Source organism: Myxocyprinus asiaticus, chromosome 15 (genome assembly GCF_019703515.2).
Source record: "Myxocyprinus asiaticus isolate MX2 ecotype Aquarium Trade chromosome 15, UBuf_Myxa_2, whole genome shotgun sequence".
Lineage (NCBI taxonomy): Eukaryota > Metazoa > Chordata > Actinopteri > Cypriniformes > Catostomidae > Myxocyprinus > Myxocyprinus asiaticus.
The window spans coordinates 6,433,702-6,444,251 of record NC_059358.1 but is presented as its reverse complement, the minus strand read 5'-3'; the positions used below and the strand labels follow the sequence as shown (position 1 = coordinate 6,444,251).

At 37.1% G+C, this 10,550-nt stretch overlaps 1 long non-coding RNA gene across 1 annotated transcript in view; it reads right to left on the bottom strand.

The window, feature by feature from the left end:
• Window positions 1-8,194: 8,194 nt before the first annotated feature.
• The window catches only part of LOC127453252 (uncharacterized), a 51,121-nt gene continuing 48,765 nt past the window's right edge, over window positions 8,195-10,550 (bottom strand). Inside the window, exon 3 of the long non-coding RNA XR_007899380.1 lies at window positions 8,195-8,494. This is a non-coding gene — a long non-coding RNA (uncharacterized LOC127453252). The remainder of the gene's footprint in view (window positions 8,495-10,550) is intronic.

Sequence of the window (10,550 nt, the reverse complement as noted above, 5' to 3'; positions counted from 1 at the left end):
AATTTGTTACAAAACACAAAATGATAACTTAAGCAGAATCTTCAACAGGCTTTGTTCTACGCAGTAAAAGTGAATAAGGACGGACACTGTCAAGATAAAAAAATTACATAAAAGCACCATATAAATAGTCCATAAGACTTGTAATGGACATTCAAGCAAATGAGATATGAGAACTATAGTGGAGGGAAAGATTTTTGGTCAGTTATATTTTGATCTTTTCCCTACACAAAGCTATCGTATGGCTTAAGAAGACTTGGGATATTGCACACAAGTCATGACTACTTTTAAGATACTTTTAAAGTAGTTTTTTTTGCAGCCAATGCCACTCAAAGTATAGAAAAGAGCATGTCCAAAGTAAACCATTAGACAAAAACTCAAATTTTATCACCACACACTCTTTGAGATTTACATTGAAGGCATTAAGCGTGCACACTTCATCTAGAGTGACTGATTAAGTGCTTTTACAATTTTCATGAGTGAGACCACCAAGGTCAAATGCATGTCTGAAATTAGTTAATTAGAAATTAGTTAAATTAATCAATATTTGTGAAGGAGGAATGAGGTCTTCAATCCCTATGCGACCACTTCTGTTTAGTCTGCTGTATACTTCCCTCTTGTGGTTTGTTGGTTGATAGTGTAACCCAAAATTTTCCCAAATAAAACTTTCTCTGCAGAACTTTATATTATTTTATTACATTTTCTTTGGGGTTTCAGGATATTCATCACATTGTTAAGGGTACCATCACATGTAGGCCTAAAAGAGTACCCTGCTGGGGGGGGGGGGCATACTCTGGGGCTTTCTGAGTTTGTTTTGTGTCATAGATATTAGAATTTAATGGTTTGTATTGGTTTCTGTATAGATGTATTGGTCCCTAATGGTATTAACTATAACATGCCAGAAGAGACCAACAGGAGCCATTTTTACACTGCAAAGAAGCTTAATTTAGTCAGGCTTTTGTGTCTTTACACAGAAATTTGAGCAGGCTCAGAGCAGGCTTAACCATTATAGTTTCCATTAAAACCAATACAATTCCCATTCCTATTATAATGATTAAAAACATTAGAATTTCAGCGAGGGTTGAATTCATTCTTAGCTTCTTTATGACACCATAACAATCAGTTTTTTACGATGTTGTCTACTGGCCTGCTTAAAAACGTTTCCACAGCTTGTATCTGGATATCATTGATATCTGTTGCCACCTGCTCCTGAGTGTTAGGAAAAAGAAAGATGTGTTTCTAACAGCCCACATTTTTTTTACTTGGTAGATTTACTTCTTAGCATGCAGGGGTGCCATCACATGCCACAAAGTAGTACTGCCACTTTTTTTTTTACTTTTTTTTTCAAGCAACATAAAATCATATATTAATATAGATGACTGAATACTTTTTTTTTTCTTTTTGAGGGGATCATAATAGTGAAAAAAATTTCACTGTCTGCTGCATTATTTTAAGGTGTTTTTAGATTTAATGATTCTAATAATCATTAAACTTACTTTTTTTGAACATGTACTTCATCTAACTTACTAAACTATTTACTCACCTGTTCAAACTCTCACTGATGGGTGATGAGGTACCAGCTGTCTCCTTTTGCTGCTCATGTCTGTTTACAAAAACACCAATTACTCATATATAGTTACTATCATGGACCGAACATACTCACTCACTAGGTTTAATGATTCTAATCTGTCTCCACTTGCTGCTTCTGTCTGTTTGCAAAAACACCACTTAATCATTTGGACCTGACATCTTACTGCACTCATTAAGTTTGATGTTGTAATTGTCACTTTTAGGGGTGGGCGATATAAGCAAATATTGTACTGTGAAATTCTTAACACTTTTGATTAACCATGTATTGCAAAATACACATTTTATAAGGAAAGTGATTAAACTTCTGGAAGAATCAAGTTCCTTTTTGATATAAAACAATGTCCAGAGTAAAGGTAGAAGTTCCATATCCACTATGTCCAATGAAAGGACTTAAATAAAATATTGTTTTCAATAATTAGTTATCAAGCTCTTTGTTTCAATATTTACAAAACGAATTTAAATATTGCTGAATAAAATGCTATCAATGTCTGCTTTCATTTTTAAATTTCAGTCAGTTTTCATTTTAAGCATCTTTAGGTGTCTTCACTCTCCCCACGCTGTATGCTGAGAAAAGTGCACATTTAAATGAAAAAATAACGCAAAACCAACTAACGATGGCTACAAATGCACATTCCTTACCAAACTGCGGCACTTTGCATCACCGCAATAGCAAGGATACACAAAACGTTCTTGAGGTTGACACATTTCTGTCCGTATATCAAAGTAATCGGTATATCCCCCACCTCAGGTCACTTAAGATCAAGGATGCAAATGTAATAATTTAATAATCAACCATGGAAAACCCCAATATCAGTAGACCACTATGATGAATATTGGGGGGGACATGTCCCCCTCAATGTCTATGGTGGTTACGGCCCTGTTTAAAATTGTTTCATGACATTATCTTTTAGCCTCCCACATCCCTTGACAAATCTTTTGAAGAAATAAACTATGCTTTTTTGAGCTGCATGTGAGCGCTTCATGGTAGCTTTGGAAATGGCTCACAAAAACCTAACTAGCCAGCATTATCCACACCTGCATAGAAAAAGCTCAAAAGTTAACAGCCAACATTTGACAAGCTAGCAAGCAAATTAAACATACAAGCAATTTACATAATGTTAAAAACAGGGGCGTAGATTCCAGGGGGGATGGGGGGGAGTTAACCCCCCAATAATCAAAACAAGCAAGTACAACCCCCCCCCAATATTTATACCATGATCAATGGAAACATGTAAATCCTTCACGTTGCAACCCCGTCAAAGTTCAAGCCAAATCTATGCCCTTGGCTACTATAACAATCCACATTTTGTTTTATTACTCCTGATATGGTTAAATGTTAGTCTTTTAGAATAATACAATATAAAAATTAAATAGTAAAAGTATAAATCTATAATATGCTATAAACAAATAATTACTATGTATTACAGATTATTTTATCCTCTCACATTCATTGCTCACGCTTCTCATCTTCTCCTGGTGGGAAATACAGCGGCTCTGAAGCAGCACATTCAATTAAGCAGCAGGGCAACCAATTGATTTTGACCAGTCACAACGATTCCAATCACAACACGAAAGGTAAAGTCAGGACTGGTTTCAATTTACCAGAGCTAAAAATGCAGGTTAATGAAGCCAAAATAACGGAGAAAAGTTGTATTGCCGGGCGATACTTAAACTAAAAGCAGTATAACCATGGCAACACTGACAATACTGGCAGCAGCGGCCATGACCATTTCTGATACCCAGCTTCACATTGTACTGGGAAAAAAACCCCAATCAAAATAAAGCACATCCTCGTGTGGCTTGTTCTGTTATTTGATTGTTCTGCAGTAAATCGGAACGTTTCTTTTAACATGAGAACACTGGGTGCCCAACGGTTTTTGCTATATTTGAATATTTATTACGTAAGACAACTACTGGCTATTGTCAGATCAACTTCTTTTTTTTTTTTTTTTTTACCCCAAATGAGGTCCATTTACATGTTTTGTTTCTCTGAAGTTCTTAACATCGACTGAACAGCTCAATGTTTCCCACTGGGAGGCGCTGTGATGTAGACGCAATACCTCTCAATGACTCTGATTGATCCACTGAAGGAGACATGGGCCGAGACATCAGCATACTGTATTCTTGAACACACAAAATGTTTACTTCATGGAAATACAATATGCTTAAAAGAACAGTTCACCCAAAAATTTACATTCTCTCATTTACTCACCCTCATGCCATCCCAGACGTGTATGACTTCCTTTCTTCTGCAGAACACAAGCAAAGATTTTTAGAAGAATATCTCTGCCCTGTATGTCCATACAATGCAACTGAATGGTAACCAAAACTTTAAAGTTCCAAAAGCACATAAAGGCAGCATAATCCATAAGACTTCAGTGGTTTAATCCATGACTTCTGATGCAATCCAATAATTTTTAGGTGAGAACAGACCAAAATGTAACTCCTTTTTCACTGTACATCTTACCATTGCAGTCTAATGAGGCTTTTCCACTGCACGGTATGGCTCGACTCGACTCGACTCTGCCCGCTTTTTGGGAGTTATCCGCTGTGGATAGTACCTGGTACCTGGTACTTCTTTTAGTACCACCTCGGTCGAGGTTCCAAGCGAGCTGAGCTGATACTAAATGTGACGTCAATACCCTGCAGATCACTGACTGGTCAGAGAGAATCGTCACTACCAGCGTCACGGGATTTGTGACTCAGGACATCAACCCGCTAGTTTTAAAGTTAGCAACAGCGATAGCAGTAGAATTTGTTCACGCGACTTTCGAATTGTAAAAAGAAATGGCTGTGCGATTGACCACACCATGGTGCAGACGTTCCTCTCGTTAGTAGCCGAGGAGAGGATCCAACGAGAGCTGGATGGGATGACGCAACTATGACGATCAGCCTATAATCTCACCTACGTTGAGGCTGCACTAAACTGCAGTGGAAAAGCAAGCTCAGAAAAGTAAGGCGAGCAGAGCCGAGTCGAGTCGAACCAAAACTTGCAGTGGAAAAGTGCCATAAAGGCATGATCATGATTTCAAGATGGATTACACTTCCTAGGGCTTCACGAATGCACAGAGAGCAAGATGGCACTAGGAAGTATGATCTAGCTTGAAATCATGATCGCCAAGGTGACTGCTGATGTCATAATTTATAGCAGAAAAGGAGTTATATTTTGGTCTGTTCTCATCCAGAACCGATTGTATCGCTTCACAAGACATGGATTACTTTTTATGCTGCTTTTATGTGCTTTTTTCAACTTCAAAGTTTTGGTCACCATTCAATTATCATTCAATGACTCGTCTCAATCCAGGTGGCGGAGGACGAATCTCAGTTGACTCCGTGTCTGAGACCTTCAATCCGTACATCTTATCACATGGATTGTTGAGCGCGTTACCATGGAGGCATAGCGCATGTGGAGGCTTCATGCTATTCTCCACGGCATCCATGCACAATTCACCACGCGCCCCACCGAGAGCGAACCACATTATAGCGACCACGAGGAGGTTACCCCATGTGACTCTACCCTCCCTAGCAACCGGGCCAATTTGGTTGCTTAGGAGACCTGGCTGGAGTCACTCAGCCCACCCTGGATTCGAACGTGCGACTCCAGGGGTGGTAGTCAGCATTTTTACTTACTGAGCTACCCAGGCCCCCACTCACACACATTATTAACACTTCTCTCCTTACTGATACCCACACTAAACCCTTCACTACAGACCTGTCTCTCTCCTCCCTTTTATATTTTACCAAAAACACTCAATAGTCGTGTTCAACCAGGTCTCCTCTTTTTTCTCCCAGAAAAACCTGCCACACAGCAACCAGTCTGGCTTCAAAAGCGGACACTCAACTGAGACTGCCTTGCTGTCCGTCACTGAAGCTCTGAGGCTGGCGAGAGCAGCATCCAAATCATCTGTTCTCACTTTGACGGATCTGTCCGCTGCTTTCAGTACAGTTAACCACCAGATTCTCGACAAAGGGCATCACAGGAACCACACTTTGCTGGTTTGAGTCTTACCTCACAAGTAGGTCCTTCAGGGTGACCTTTAGGGGAATGGTGTCCAAGTCTAGCTACTGGTGTACCTCAGGGTTCAGTGCTTGGGCCCTTCCGATCTGAGCATGCTACAAAACTTCTTGTCCAAACTCTTGTCATATCTAGGCTGGACTACTGCAATGCTCTTCTTCAAGGACTTACTGCATGAGTCAAACCACAGCAATTGATCCAGAACATGGAGGCGCGTTTGATTTTTAACAAGCACAAGAGAGCTTGTGCCATGCCTCTCTTCATTGAAGTGCACTGGCTGCCAATGTTTGCCCATGTCAAGTTCAAGGTATTAATGCTCGGTTACAGAACAGCCACTGGTTCTGCACCCCTTATCTACACTCACTACTATGAGTCTATTTGCCCTCCAAAAGCTTGCAGTCAGCGGGCGCCTTGTGGTGCCATTTCACAGAAGCACAAATTTGCTTTCTCAGACTTTCACTGCCACCATTCCACACTGGTGGAACGACCTTACAAACTCCATCCATTCAGCTGATTCTCTAAATACTTTCAAGAAACATCTAAAGATGCATCTCTTTCGTGAGCACATGACACAATCCTACTTATAAAATAGTCTTCTTTCTCCCAAAAAATAGAAATAATTCTCACTCAATTTTTTCACCTCCTTTTTTCACCTTCATCCCTGCTTTGTATTGCAGCACTTCTCATGTTATTGCCCCCTTATGACAAATCGCTTTTGCTGTATTACTCATTTGTAAGTTGCTTTACATAAAAGTGTTTGCTAAATGAATAAATATAAATGTAAATGTAGATAGACAGACAGATAGACCCTGTCCATACAGAATATCCGCTCAACTACACACAAAGCGACCAACGCAAAGCAGAGGCTTTTATGTACGAGACAGCGTTGCTCAAACTGTTCTGCATCGTGCAATCTGCGCGCTTCTGTTGACTAGCGCAGTTTCGCCACAATGTATTATCATTGTTGAAGCACAAATATCAGTGAGTTAGAAAGTCAAAATAATCAAATTTTAACCTAAATTTTAAGTAATCAGAAAAAAAATCCCTGGGATTTCAATCTCCAAAATCTTACAGCACCATGGACAGTACCCACAGGCAGGCCTCCTAAAGTTTGTCACATGGTCTGAAATTTATTATATTGCATGAGTGAGTGACTAAGAAGTCTTTAAAGGGCTTTCACACTTTTTGAATGATGTTCATTTCATCCTACCTGAAAGCATGAAAGACGTCACATTAATAAAATAAAAAAAAAATCCTTTATGTTTTACAATAAATCTTTCAGTGATGTAATGAGGAAATAGTATAGATCCTTTTATTTTAAAACAAATAAAAAGAAGCTCCATATATATATATATATATATATATATATATATATATATATATATATATATATATATATATATATATAATCCATCCATATACGTGTACATGTATGTAAATAAATATAACTATTATAGTAAGACATCAGGAAGGTCTACCAAAAGTTTTGATGAACAGGCAAAAGCAACATATTATGTATCATAATAGTTGATTGTTAATTTATGATCAACTACTTGCTCAGTCATATTTCTATATATTCGTTATTTAAAAAAACAAAACACATAAGTAAACTCAAACACATTTGAACTTGGGAAACAGTATTAGGTCACACTGAAAAAAAAAAAAATAATAATTTTAGGATTTACGCTTTTAAATTATATAACAAAATTCCATCAAATTAAATAGAGTAATCTTTTACAAAATAAAATAAATAAAAATATTTGTATATTTAAAAATCATTTAAATAATATTCTATATATTACACAATGTAATGGACTTTTGTTATGAAATTGAAATGTGTAAATCTTAAAAATATACAAAAATATTAATAAAGAAACATTTTACTTACCTCTGTGATTATAATTTGCCTGTATGTTGTGGAATAGCCCACGTTGTGTTCTTGAAAATAAAAAATAAAAAAATAAAAAATGAAATTGTCTTTATAAAGCTGGACTAAATTAGCCTATCCTTAAAATAATAATAATAATAATAATAATAAAACTGGTACGATTGGGGTATTAAGTCCTGTATAGCATATTGCGCTTCATGGTTAAAATATATTGGCTTTGTGTTTGGCCTGGGACTTGGGGGATATTTATTTATTGTTTTATTTTATTATTATTATTGTATTTATTTTTTTCATTTTACCAGAGCATCAATGGAACCGAGTAGTCCTATCCACTAAATATCAACCCATCCACAAGCAGTTGCTCTTCTTTGTGCTGTCTCTGCACCACGCTGGTAAGTGTCCCCCCCCCAAGCATGTAATGCTAGTTTTAGAAAAAGTTATATTTTAAGAGATCCATATATTCTAGTGATCACACTTTAAACACGTTTTTGTTTGCACCATTGAAGAGACACATATGCTGTTTTTCTATCTAGAACGAATGCAAAGTATGTTTTATATATATATATATATATATATATATATATATATATATATATATATATATATATATATATATATATTTTATATATAATTTATTTTAATTTTTTTTACATTATACTCTTGATCACACAGGAAATCATTAGGTTGTTCAAAATGTCATACTTTTTATTGGATAATAGGCATACATTGTATCACATGCATTGTAATACTAGCCTTTATTACCTCTTATTTCAAATTATCCAGCTCTCTTTTGCTTCTTTGCTCGTGACACATTTAAGAGATCTCATCTTCTTGACTACTCTTATTTCTCCAGATATTCTCCAAATTAAAATTCGTATTCTTTACTGTCAAGCTATTTTCATTGTCTGCTGATTCTCCATGTATCAAATAAACTTCCCATTTTGGAGAATGCTTGTTGTCTCTGGATGAACAATAGCTTGGAGACCTCTGTTCCCTGGGATGATCTGTAAAAAAGAAGCATCTATTGATAAACAGGTATTTCATACTGATGTAAAGCAGTTATTCAGATTCAAATCAGAACTTCGATCCCTCTTAGTCAGTATACCCTAATGTATATTTTAAATTCTATTGCTAAGGCCCATTAGAACTCCCTTTTATCATGTTAGTAACTGGTCACACCGAGACCTTTTGAGAGTCGTTCTTTTTAAATCTGCTCTAGCATAACCAATCGATAGCTCATATTTTAGTAAGCTATTTTCACAAATTTGGTTTATTCCAACCCTTAATTTCTTATTTAAAGCTTTCTTCCAATAAAAAGTCCCCCACCAATCCATTTAAGTCTGATGTCACGTGTGATGTAATAGCTATTTCCGGGTCCAAATGATCCTTCAGATCCTAAAAGCAAACAACAATGGTGGAACCTGTGAACCTTTTCACGATCAATTCCTTCGTTAGTAAGGCACCATTGAGGGTTAAAAATGGTCTAAATTCTTTCAACTCCAACAGAGTGATTAGTGCAGCTGTTCTCCCAGGTGGTATAATCAAGGGTAGAGTCCAGGCATCCGTGAAAAAGAGGATTTAAGAGATTGAGGTGAGTTAGAAGTTAGCAGTAAGCTAGCTAGAATATGTCCCACACTGACATGGAATGCATATGTGTAAGGGAGCCAGCTGGTAGGTAGCTGTGCGGTATGTAAAAACCTCACTCCCCTGGCCTCAAGAGGCACGCTAGCAACTGACACTAGAGGCTGTAGCCTTTAGCCTCCTCGTTAGCGTGCCCGTCTCCCATGCCGGAGACGCCAGTTCGAATCCTGCTCGGGCATAAATAGGCATAAATCAGTCAAAAGAACAGGAAGATGGGAAGATGCCCACAAGGGGGCAAAGCACACCTGTCTCTCCCTTAACAGGCATGAATCAGTGTTATTCAACAATGTTCAACACACACTGAGTTCAGTTAATTTATTCAATTTAGTGGAGAATGGGTGTTTGCAAATTTGTAAGACACACACATACTTCAGTATCTTGTTGATGTTTTTTCTGAACTGGTATGAGATGTGGTCCAAAATGCAAAACAATTTCAGCCTCTGAATGGAAAGCTTCACGTGTATCCTAGCACTGGAGATTAGTCTGTTATTGTTCACTTCCTCCTGTGTGAACCATCCATTGACAAGGAAAGATGGGATGTTCAGCAAAATTCCCTCCAGCAAAATGTCCTGAATTGTGAAGCCCTTGTCTGCCATAACAATATCACCTGGTTGTAGATGTTGGAGAAGTCCACAGTCAGCTCTTATTGCCTTGTCTGAGGCACTCCCACCGTACAGGTCACTGGTGAAGGTAAGTCTTCCCCTCATTCCATGTGAATTGCGATGGCCCAGCAGTTTTGCTGTTGGGGAAATGCCAACTGCACACCTAAGAGTTGCACTTTGGGGTGAAGTTTTTGCCCCTGTATATATATATATATATATATATATATATATATATATATATATATATATATATATATATATATATATATATACATCATTACTTAAGTTCTTTATTAGTCATGTGCACAACAATTACAGTGCTGTCATTGGCAATGAAAGTCTTAAATCTAAGGGTCCCTCCAACAATGCTCAAACGGTATGTATATAAAAGAGAAACACACAAGTTAAAGTAAAAATAAGAATCTAAAGACAATATGTTTTAAATGTATTAATATTTTAATAGTTTTAAAGGGATAGTTTACCCAAAAAGAAAATTCTCTCATCATTCTCTCACCCTCATGCCATCTCAGATATATATGACTTTCTTTCTTCTGATGAACACAAACTGAGATGTTTAGAAGAATATTTCAGGTCTGTAGGTCCACACAATGCAAGTGAATGATGGCCAGAACTTTGAATCTACAAAAATCACAAAGTCAGCATAAAAGTAATCCAAAAAGACTCCACTGGTTAAATCCTGATTAAATCTTATGAGAAACAGATCAATATTTATGTCCTTTTTAACTATAAATCTCCACCTTTGACAAGCCCTGACCAGTAGGTGACGATATGCACAAAGAATGTGGATCGCCAAAAA